This window comes from Mus caroli, chromosome 14 (genome assembly GCF_900094665.2).
Source record: "Mus caroli chromosome 14, CAROLI_EIJ_v1.1, whole genome shotgun sequence".
NCBI lineage: Eukaryota > Metazoa > Chordata > Mammalia > Rodentia > Muridae > Mus > Mus caroli.
Genome location: NC_034583.1, coordinates 22,925,924 through 22,937,069, shown reverse-complemented (window position 1 = coordinate 22,937,069; position 11,146 = coordinate 22,925,924). Strand labels below are relative to the sequence as shown.

General features: G+C 54.2%; 1 protein-coding gene across 3 annotated transcripts in view; it reads left to right on the top strand.

Annotated features, from left to right (window-relative positions):
* Positions 1 to 2,938: 2,938 nt before the first annotated feature.
* The window catches only part of Prkcd (protein kinase C delta), a 30,422-nt gene continuing 22,214 nt past the window's right edge, over positions 2,939 to 11,146 (top strand). For 2 of the 3 annotated variants that reach the window (XM_021181612.2, XM_021181611.2), the window contains exon 1: positions 2,951 to 3,163. The gene's annotated coding sequence lies outside the window, so the exon portion shown is untranslated. Of the gene's footprint in view, positions 3,164 to 11,146 lie in introns of all 3 variants that reach the window. The other variant, XM_021181613.1, reaches the window with a different exon arrangement.

Sequence of the window (11,146 nt, the reverse complement as noted above, 5' to 3'; positions counted from 1 at the left end):
TCAAACTTCTCCTTCAGAGGTCTCAGGACCCTGTTTTGCTCACCGCTTTGGATAATACCAGAGTGATAGAAGTCTTCTTGCTCTCCTCTGGAAAATCCTCCAGAAACTCACAGAGGACCAGTCCAGAGTGGTTGCTGCTCGGTTCCACCCACATCTTGTGCTAGGCTTTATGCTAACCTGGAGGAGGAGAAAGAGAAGAGGGGGATCACTTCTGTGTGGATGCTTAAAGCTCAGCCTTGCTAGAGGATCAATACCCTGTGTTATGAGAGACTATCCAGTGCCCTTTCAAAGCTGAGAGCCTGTGACTTAGCATAATGGCCATTCCTGTAATCCTAAACATACAAACATACAGACCAAGTCCTTAGCAGAGGTCCACCCTGGATCAAACTCTGTGTTCTCTCTCTCTCTCTCTCTCCTTCCCCCATGTCTGTCTGTCTGTCTGTCTGTCTGTGTTTGTCTGTGTTTCTCTTTCCTTGTGCAGCCACTTTTACAGGTGAGGACTTAGGCTGGGAGGGGCGTGGTCACGATGATACAGTCAGGGTCATAGAGTCAGCACATGATACAGCCAGTTTCCTTTGAGGCCTCGGAAGGCCCTTATGGGGTTAGTTAGGGACAGCTCAGGCCTACCCAGTGCCTACCCAGTGTTGTACCCAGCTCCATAATGAGTGGTCCTAACCAACCTGGGCCTGAAGTCCCTGACCTCTACCCAAGCCTGTCTTCTCTGAGTTCCTTCTCTCCAGAGACTGGCCCAGCCCAAGGAACTGTATCTTGTGCCTTTGCCAGAACATGGCCATCTTCGCTACTCTACATCTCCTTATATCATAGTTCCCCTTGCTAGTCACCAAAGTTGGGTTTGAAGATCATATGCAGGACACATATCTAGCACCTAAGACAAGGCCCAGTACTGGGTAGACCCCATCCCCAACCACCCAGTCTTCTTCATCTCCTTTTCCCAAGGCAGAAGGCAGCATGTGGGAAGAAAGGTTTAGAGGCTGAATCTAGAGCTCCCCAATGGCTGGCTCTCCTGCTATGGTCCCTGGCACAGGGTAGGTCCTTTGTTGTTGTTGAGGGAGAGGCTAGGTTGGCTGCTGTGGATCTGGAGGAGGAGCCAGATAGGGTGAAACCCAACTCCAGGTGGGCAAAGGTCACTTGACGCTCACCCCGCACACCCTTTCCTTCAGCTCAAGAGTTTAGCTTTCCCAAGTAAGCTAAAGAATAGGGTCCCAAGCCGGGTGTGGTGGTGCAGGCCTTTAATCTCAGCACTCGGGAGGCAGAGGCAGGCGGATTTCTGAGTTCGAGGCCAGCCTGGTCTACAGAGTGAGTTCCAGGACAGCCAGGGCTACACAGAGAAACCCTGCCTCGGAAAACAAAACAAAACAAACAAACAAAAAAGAATAGGGTCCCTTAGCTGATGGAAAGGGCACAGATGGGAAGAGCATCAGGGAGTCACAGATGGGAAGAGACACAGCTGAGACAGGTAGAGGAATGTTAATAGGAAATGACCCAGGAAACAGCATGCTTACAAGCCTGATGTGAGGCAGAAGGAGGCTGTCTTTCCAGAAGGAATCCAATTTGCCCAGTCAACTTTGTGGGAAGAATCCACCGTCATGGGGTCGGGGCAGTTATCAGAACTGGGGACTTAAATACTAATTTTCAAACTGGGTCCTCTTTCTTTCAGGGTAGAGGGAAGCAGCGGCCTTCCTCTTTCTACAGAAGGGACGAGTCACTGTGGTTTCCTTTCTCTAGCTCAATCCCCAATGTACATTTAAAATAAGGTTTGGAACCCCACATCTCTGGCAGGGTCCCCCATCTCTGGAAGTCTCAAGACTCCACGGGTGGGGTGGGGAGGGGTGGGGCGGCACTTCTCTTGATCTCAGTGAGCAAAGAGCTGTCTAGACTTCTATTCCTTCTAGGTAGTTTTCTAGAAGGAGCTTAGGTATCTTGGGCTACTAGAACCCTCTTGTATCCTCCCAGGAAGAGTTCTTATTTGTTTGGTTTTGTTGAGACAAGGTCTCCCATGAACAGGCTGGCGTCTACACTCCCTATTCTCCTGCTTTCTTCCCCTGAGCACTGGAGTATCATTCTGAGCCTCCATCTGTGGTTTACTCTGTGGTGGGGGTCAAACACAGCGCACTCTGCGTGCTAGACACACTATCATCTGCCCAGCCCAGGAAGTCATTTCTTTGGGTAAGTATAATGTAACAGCTTAGTGTTCTGGGCTTTGGGGACAGAAAAATGGAGTCCCTGGCTCCCATTTGGTGCTCAGACTTTGGGCCCAGGGGACCCTTAATGAGTGAATGAGTTACAGCTGACAATCAAATTCCTCTTATGAGCTTGACTGAGCAAGGGGAGCTCTGAACCGTGGGCACAGGAAAGAGAGTGAGAAGATGGGGGCAGAGGCAATTCCCACAACTGTCTGAGGAGCAGTGCTGAGACAGACTGGCTAGAACCTCTCAGGCCCTGGAGACCTCCCAGCTCCTTCTCTCGGGCAGGGCTGGAACCGGCAGGCCTGGCGGCGTGGCTCTGCTCAAGCCAGCAGGAAGAGGAATGAGGCCAGGCGAGGCGGGCCAGCTGGCCAGTGGGGAGTCCCGGGCGTGGGCGCAAGTAGTTGGGGAAGCCCCGTCGGTGCCTCCTGGGCTCCATTGTGTGTGCAGTGCTCCCCCCCCCCCCAACTTGGCCTCGGAGTCCTCTATAAATTAGTCCCCTGAGATGGGATGGCCTGCGTACCACTGGCAGGCGAGGCGCCACAAGAGCCAGAGACGGCTAACAGATCTGGGGACCCAAGGACTTGCAACTCAAAGAGGCTGAGACGCGCTGGACCCCCAGCTCACGTGGGCGGAGCTTCGAAGGGGCGGGCGCCCGTGGGGCGGGTCCTGAGTGGGGGCGGGACCGGGGCCGGCACCTGGGTGAGGTCGCGCAGCCCCGCCCCTTTGCACTTCCGTGTGCCGCGGCGCCAGAGCAGGAGGCGGCGGCCGCGGGGATCCCGCGAGCGGCCCCTGGACATCTACCCTTCGAGCCGGGACCCGGGAGGTCCCCACTGGCCTCCGGGCCCGTCCGGATCAGACTTGTGCCTACCTCCCCGTCCACGCGCATCCGGGAGAGCCGCGCCACGAGACGGACCCCGGCTCGCCGGGACCCCTGGCGCCTGGCCCTGCGTCGGGAGGTGAGTGAGAGCTGGGCCCGGGCGCGGGGTCCGAGTTAACTCGAGGGCGCAGCGGCCTTTCTCCCCCTTTCTCTCGCTCGTAGTCTCCATTCCCCACTTTCTTCTCCGGCTCCCGGTTCTGAAACTGAGAAACTGAGCCAGGAGCAACCAAAGTCCCGCCGAGCACGGAGACCCGCCGGTGCCTCCATACCCTGGTAGGTCTGACCCTCTCTTCGACGGCTGGAGCCCAGGCCCGACTACTCCCAGCATCTCTACGCCCCTACTCCACTCCTGTGTTAAGTCTTTAGCCCCGCCGAGGGTCCGTCCGATCTTCTCAAATCTCTCTGGGGCCTCTGCACGCTCGTCGGTCCCCACCCCCTCTTGCCTGGTCCTCTGCTCCCAGGCCAGGTCTGTTTGTCCCTCACCGTCCGTGTACTCCGTCTCCCCACCCCCACCAGACCCGCCGCCCCCTCGACCCAGTCCTTCCAGAGCCGCACCCCCAGCCCACGCTCGCCTGCCCCTGCCAGTCCAGTCTCCGGTCCTTTTCACCACCGGGCGGAGGCCGGGCTGCTGGTGTCCCTAGCCTCCAGTGCTTGGGTCCCAGGCGGGCGGACTCTCGCGGCGCCGCCTCCTCGCCCTATCTCTTCTTTCAGTCTCGGTGTCTTTCTTGGCTTTCCATCTGTCTCTCAGCTGGGCGTGGCTCCAGCCTCCACCATTCCCCTGTCCTCTCTAATCCCCCGAGCCCCTTCTCCGGGTGGTCTCTGCCTGGTGCTGTCAGTCTCTGTCCCACTGGAGAGACGCCACCCCCTCTGGGGGCCCAGTAAGGTGATGAGGACAGCAGTGACGAGAGTGCCCTGCCCTGCCGGCTGGCAGTGGAGAGGGAGCACCATCACAACTGCTCCCACTTCCCCAACTCCCTCGTACAGGGGAGGGGAGAGAGAGAGCCTCACTCAGCACCCCACTCAAACCTGGAGGACTTAGACCGAGTGGGGGAGATTCCTTTTTCCTTTGGCCCCTACCCTGGGCCCTCGGAGTAGTCTGGCTTCTGTTGCTGTAGTATCTGTGTCTAGACTTGTGGGTATAGTGTGTATCTTGTCTCCTTGTGTATTATTTGTCATAGTGGGACTTCCCCTGTGAATGTGTCCTTTTTCACGTGTGACTTGCATATACTTCATGGCTGTCTGTGTGTTCTGAGGCTTGGTGTGTGCCCCATGCAACTTGGTAATCATGCCTTGTATGTAGAGGCTTCCCCCTGTATATTTTGTGCCTTGGCTTGCTCATGTCTCTGTGTCCCTGTGTGTTCCAAAGGTCTGTGCATTATATCACAACAACCCTCCGGCCATGAGTACATTCATTCCTTTAATTGTGCGAGCCCACACTATCGGTGTGCCGACCCCCTAGGCTTGTGTGTAAGCGTGCATCTAATCATATTCGGTTCTTCTTCCTCTGCTACTGATCTTCTATGACCAAGCTGATCAGGGACAGAGGGAGGGGACTGGGTTTCCTCGTTCCGGCTATGGATTAGGTTGGGGTGTGGTGAACAGGCCAGCAGAGGGCGGCTGCTGCTGCTGCTGCTGCTGTATGTGTGTGTGTGTGTGTTTTGTTTCTCAGTGACAGTATCTTTGTAAGATACTGTAAAGGCTCAGGTATATGACAGGACTGTGTGGAAGGTGACACTGCCATATGGAACTCTGGTGGGAGAGGGTGACTGGTAGGAGACTCACAGTCTGACTGTATGAAACTGCGGGTGTGTATTGAGGAGTGATGGGGCTTGTGGGTAACAGAGAGGTTGAGTGTGGGTAATAGCAACAGGAGGGGTGTGCTAGGAGGTGAGGGAAGGTGAGTGCCCGGCTGCCCATGAGTTTATGGGAGCAGGAGGCACTGGGTGTGTGCTTAGTGTGCACAAGCCCAGCCCTGGCTCCTGGAGAGATGGAGAGAGCTAGGGACAAGTCCTGGGGTTATAATGGTATGATTGACACCTCAGGGTCTGGACCAAAAAGCAATGGAGTCAAATACTTACTATGCCCTTTAAGAGCAGGAGTCCCAAGCCCAGCCTTGCCACGATGTTGAGCTTCCTTTGTGGGATGGAGAAAGTGAGGACTCAGAGGTCGATGGCTCTTCTGCAGTCTTGGCCACACTGCGAGTGGTGTGCAAGTGAAGGCTTATGTGGGGCTGTCCCTGGCTGTGTGTCCCATTCTGGAATCTGGGATGAATGGAAACCCAGAGAGTTCCCAACCATATTTCCCACACGTGGCGTGTAGGTTGCCTCCTTTGTCTCCCTGACTAGGCTGCTTGCAAGGAGGGCTTCTTCTTCACAGTGTCAGGACCTGCCTCTGCTCAGCCCCACCCAAGCGGCCCCCAGTCTCTGTAGCTCCCATGGAGGCCGTAGGGGTGACTCAGAACTGTGACTGCTGCTGGGCTCTCACACTGTTTATCTGGGAACAGCTAATTGGAGTTTACATTTAAACTAGAAATCATTTGAAGAACTGATGGAAAGATAAAGCTGGAGGGAGGCTGCTGCTTCCTCCAGAAAGTAATGATGGAGTCTCTGGCTGGGAGAACTTGCAGAGGGAATGCCAGCACACTATGCTTTTGCCATTCCTCCTGTTGAGGATAGCTCTGGACCTCAGTTTTCTCAGCTGTATAATGGTGCAATAGTAATGTGAGAATCACCTGAGACTACAAAACAAGGACTAAGATGGGTCACTATCTGTTACTCTCTCATCTCTCTGGCTTTTTTGGTGGTACTGAAGATTGAACCCAAGGCCTTTCTTGGAAGTACTGCTAAACTACATCTTAAACTTTTTTTTTTTTTTGGAGACAAAGTCTCATTAAGTTGCCAAGGCTGTCCTCGAACTTTCCATGTAGCCCAGGCTAGCCTTGAACTTTTGCTTTTTATGCCTCGGGCTTCTGAGCAGCTAGGCTTACAGGTGTGTTTCACCATGCCTGGCCATCGCTTACTTCATTGTGACTCTAGCACAGGAGCTGGCAGGACACGTCTTAAAACCTCAGAGCCACCTTGGCAGTGGAGCAGTAACATTTTCCTCAATGTAAAAAAGAGGCTTGGAGCCGGGCTGAGTGACACATGCCTTTAATCCCGGCGCCCAGGAGGCAGAGGAAGGGGATCTCACAGCCAAGGATACACACAGAGACCCAGTCTCAAAAAAAGGCTTACCTGGTTTACATAGTGAATTTGAAGCCAGCTCAAAGGAATTCTCTGAGGGCCTCCTTGACAGAAGGGTCAGACCAAGTATTCTTCACACCCCCGTGTTCCATGGTCTCCTTACCACGCTAGAAATGTTAGCCTAAGGGCAAGGACACAGTGTTCTAGACCCTAACATCGAAGGGACACATAGCTGGTTCCCAAGAGAATTTGGGCCGAATGGCCATTCTCAGAAGAGAAAGTCAAGTCCAGGGAACCTGACTATCTTTCCCCGAGCAGAGCTGAGCTGTGCTGGCTGTGTGGAGGCCGGCTGGTGCTGGTGCTGGGGCCTGCTTGGCTGTGCTTCCCAGCTCAGCTGTTTTCTCCTGTTCCTACAGGTCTGCTGGGAATTAGCCCAGGCAAGGGCGTTGGGCCTACTTACTTCTCGTGGTTAGTGAGTAGCCGCAGCCCAGCAGGAGCCAGGATGAGCAGGAGCTGGGAGGCAGGTGAGATAGGTCATCTCAGGCAGGTGGGCAGTGTGCCAGGATGCCCTTCCTCTTCAAGGCTTGTCGGCTTCCAGTGGGACTGGCTGGATCCCGGTACATTCTGGCTGTGAAGCAGTGTCCAGGGGAGGTGCCCTTTGCTTTTCTGTGCATAAAGGACTTCCTACCTAATACCTGGTTGTGGCTTTGGCCTTGGAACTCAGAGGACTGGAGCCAGCCTGTCCTCATGGGCGAAGGAGCAATGACACTGTTTTTGGTCAGTTGGAGGGAAAGTAGTAAACCAGGGGTTAGGGTGGCGGTGTCAGCTTTCCCATGGTTCCTCAAACTGTCCTCATGTCACAAGGCAACAGGCTCACCTATGCTCCATGTAGGTTGAATGCTGGCTTGGGAATAGAATGGAGTCTCCCAGAAGGACTGAGTGGTCTCCTGGTTCTCTCTCCATCTCCCCAGCTTCCTGATTCAGGGCTAGGCTCAGCTGGGCATTGTCTTTGAGGAAAGCCGCGGGAGGCAAGGAGTCTCTAAAGTTAGCAGTGCCCCCTGTGGGGCCAGCCTTGCTTCTTTGAGACCTGTTGCAATAAAGTGCTGTAGCTCCGTGGTAGTGTGCTTAGTGTGTGTGAAGCCCTGGTAGAAACCCCAGCACCCAAAACAAACAGAAAAAGAAAGATGGAAGAGACAGAAGGGAGGGAGGGAGGGAGGGAGGAAGTAGTTGTGTGTTCGACTAGAGGAGCCCTGGTGAGCAGAGGCACACACATATGCATGTATACGTGTATGGGAGGGATGAGTGTGTGCACTGGAATCTGGGGAGTGTTGAACAGGCTGGCAAGGATGAATCTCCCTTGATCAGCCCCCATTCCTACTCTTCAGGATGTTTGCCACATTTAATGTGGGAGTGTTTGAGGTTTCCTCAGTGTAGGGAGGGAGGAGGTTGGGGTTCTCACTCCAGTGGGGGTTGGGGCAGGGCCAGGATCTTCACTGGGTCTTCGGTCTGGTCACTTACCCCGATCCTGGAGGGGAGGACTTGACCTGCTTGCAGTTCTCATCTGCCTGAAGGCGGGGAAGCCAGCTCTTCCCATCACTTTCCCTCAGTTGCATTAGCCTTGGAGCCTGCCCTTCTGCAAAACTTAAACATCACCTGGCTGCAGGCTGGCAGAGGCATGCACGTGCCCACACAGGTAGACAAAGCCAAGCTATACTAGACATACTCGCCTCAGGCACACACTGCCTACACATAAGCACACACTTATCCGCATGCATCTCCTCAAGGGACACACTCAGACACCGGACAGAGGCTCCCTGCTATGAATGTTCACACATGTCACATCATGCCCATGCTAGGTCAGATGGGGAGCCCTGGTCAGGATCAGTACCCACTCTGGCAACCAGAGTCTGTCACCTGACAGTGAAGTTCCAGGTGTAGATAAGATTACCAGGGCTAGCTGGGTGGTGGTGACCCATGTCTTTCACCCCAGCACTTGGGAGAAAGAGGAAAGATGTATGTGGAGCTCTGTGAGTTCGAGGCCAGCCTGGTCTACAGAGCAAGTTCCAGGATAGCCAGGGCTACACAGAAAAGACTTCCCTTTAAGAAGAAGAAGAAGAAGAAGAAGAAGAAGAAGAAGAAGAAGAAGAAGAAGAAGAAGAAACAAAACAAAACAGAAAGAAAGAAAAAAGATGACCAGGACTGGAGGAAGTTAGGCCACACTGGGAGGGGTATCTGCCCACATGACCCAGGCCCCAAGGCTCACCAGGGTTTGGCGTTGGAGATAGGGGCACACGGGTCCTGTCAGCTGCTGTAAGCTGTGGCTCCTGCCACAGAAGGGGAAGTGAGTGGGCTGTTCGGTCATGTGGCCAAGGTGACCATATGCCAATGGGGACCTACAGCCACCTTGTCCTGACACTATGCTAGGAGAGAGTGGAACTGCTGACCTCTGGAGCCAGTTGGGCATTTTTCTCCTGGGGTCCACTCTTCATGACTTGGGCCCAGAGAAGAGACCCAGTTGGTTCAAGATGTTTCCGGACACTTACTTCCTCTGGGCTGCCCAGGAAGTGGTTTCAGAGTAGGACTGACCAGCTCCGCTCGTGGCTTGCCTCACCCCAACTTTGCCTGTGAGGGGAGTAGGATCTGCTGTGGGTTAGGCCAACTGACCAGGCTTGTCTAGAGCTCTGGTAGGAGACAGGGGCCTAAGAACAATGAGCCTCCTGCAGCCCTGTGACCCCAGCTCCTCTCCTGTCCCAGGACTGTAAGCGGAAGCGCAGGGGCTTCAGTGACAGTAGGCACTGCCCCTTGAGGGTGGCAGTGACTCTCCTGTGTTCCATTAGATAGCACCAAGCCTAAATGGATAAGTCTGTGCAAGTGGTTTCTACGTTCAGGACCTTGGTTTCCCTCTCTGACAAAATCATGTTTATACCTACCTCTATGAATTATTTGGAAAACAAGATGATGTATGCAAAATAGCAGGAACTGGCTGGCAGTGGTTGTACTCGGCTTTAATCCCAGCACTCTGGAAGCAGTGGCAGACAGATCTCTGTGAGACTACAAAGCAGGTTCTAGGACAACCAGGGCTGCACAGAGAAACACTGTCTCGAAAACAACAACATAGCAGGAGCTGAAGGCATGCAGATAACTGTTCAAACCTGATACTGGTAATGTGCAGCTGTTGTTTGATGAGCTAGGACTGGCCTGGAACCCAGCTGAGAAGTCGGATCTCTGACTCCCTCCATTCTGTCAGCTCTGCTCCCACCCCCGTTGGTAGGCACTGGGGAGGGCTGTGCTCATCCCGTGGGTCCCATGTCCTCTTTAGAAGGAGCCCAGGGCAGAAGAGCTAGGCACAGTCGGCTGCACAGCCTGCTCCCTTTCAGAGTGAGGAAGATAGAGCTCACAGCCGTGTTTGAAGAGCTGGGGAAAGGTAGCCCACAGCCAGCTGCTTAGGGCTCCCTTCAGCTCCTCTCTGCTTTGTAAACCCTGTGGGACGTTGGATTTAGAATGAGGAGGTGGGTAGTGAGCATTCTTACCAGGCTGCCTATCCTTGGGACCCCTGAGTCAGCATTTCAGTCAGAGAAGGGTTAGCTATCGGGTTAGGACTGGTTAGGTTGGAGAGTGGAGCATCCATATGCGTCCACGTTGCATCACTAGTCTGTGGCTGGTGGGAGGGGCCTCCATGTCCCAGGAATACAGAGGAGTCAGCTCATCTTTGCCCATTGCTGTTTGGGACCAAGAGGCTGAGAGTCTCTGGTTACAAAGACTGGTAAGGATGGTGGTGTGGCATGCAGGCCCAGGAGGTCAGAGGGCTAGAGATAGATGAAAGGCAGTGCTGAACATCCTGAAGGTGCAGGGCAAGACCTCTGCAACATCAGGCATGCTCTAGTGTAGTGTTCCTGGCTAGGTACCCAAGCCAGAGACTAGGCCGTTCTCAGCCTCTGTTGCCTCATCTGTGAAATAGGCAGAACAGGGGTGCCCATGTGAGTGAGATCTGAATGATGGGAAGGAGCTACTGTCATGGGTAGGGTATAGGAAGACAGGACACTGCCCACAGAGGCTCCTCCTAGAAGGAAGTTTGGTTATCAGAGAAGTGAAAGGGGTCCCTATAGCCAGGGCACAGGAATGAGGACAGGACAACTGCCAAGATCAGGGAGGTCAAGGCTAGAGGTTGATGGATTTGGTGGGAAACACTAGGAGCTGACTCAGGAATGGCAGGGGTTGCTTTGCCGTCTTAAATGTCTTGAAAGCCCAGTTTAGAGCTGGGGCCTAGGGCCTGTGGGAGCCAGAGTATGGGAGGGTAAGCAGTAGGCAGGCAGGGGTTCAGGCCAGGCTGGGCAGTAGGAACCAGGTTGGAGTAGGAGGCAGAGACAGGAGAGGCCTTGATGCTTGCTCCAAAGGCAGGCTTGGGAGTGGGCTGCACTCGGGAAGGCAGGCGAGCAAAAACCAGGCCCCTGGTTTCTGGTCTGATTGTGAGTGTGGGGCACTCCTGGCAGTCAAGGACACATGAAGTGGGACATCAGTAGGATGCTGTGGGCTGATCTGAGCATTTTTTTCTTTTTGACTCATTCATGTGGTGAGGTTGGAGAGCTAGGTGGGCACATAAGTCCACAGTGCAGGGTTCTAGGTCCAAAGTGAGACCTGAGAATCTAAAGCCAGATTGGGATGGAAAGGAGCCCCTTTGGTGGGAACGCCTGAAGGGCCCCACAGGTAAGATAGAACAGCTATCTCTCAAAGGTCCCTGCCTAGGGGCCAGGAGGGCAGGCCTGTGGTCTCTGAGCTGCTGTTTTCACAACAGCCACGGAAGCTTTGGATCACATCTATAGCCATGTTGAGTAAACAGGCCAGTCACTAGGCCAAGGTTGGATCAGATGTCTGTGTGGTGT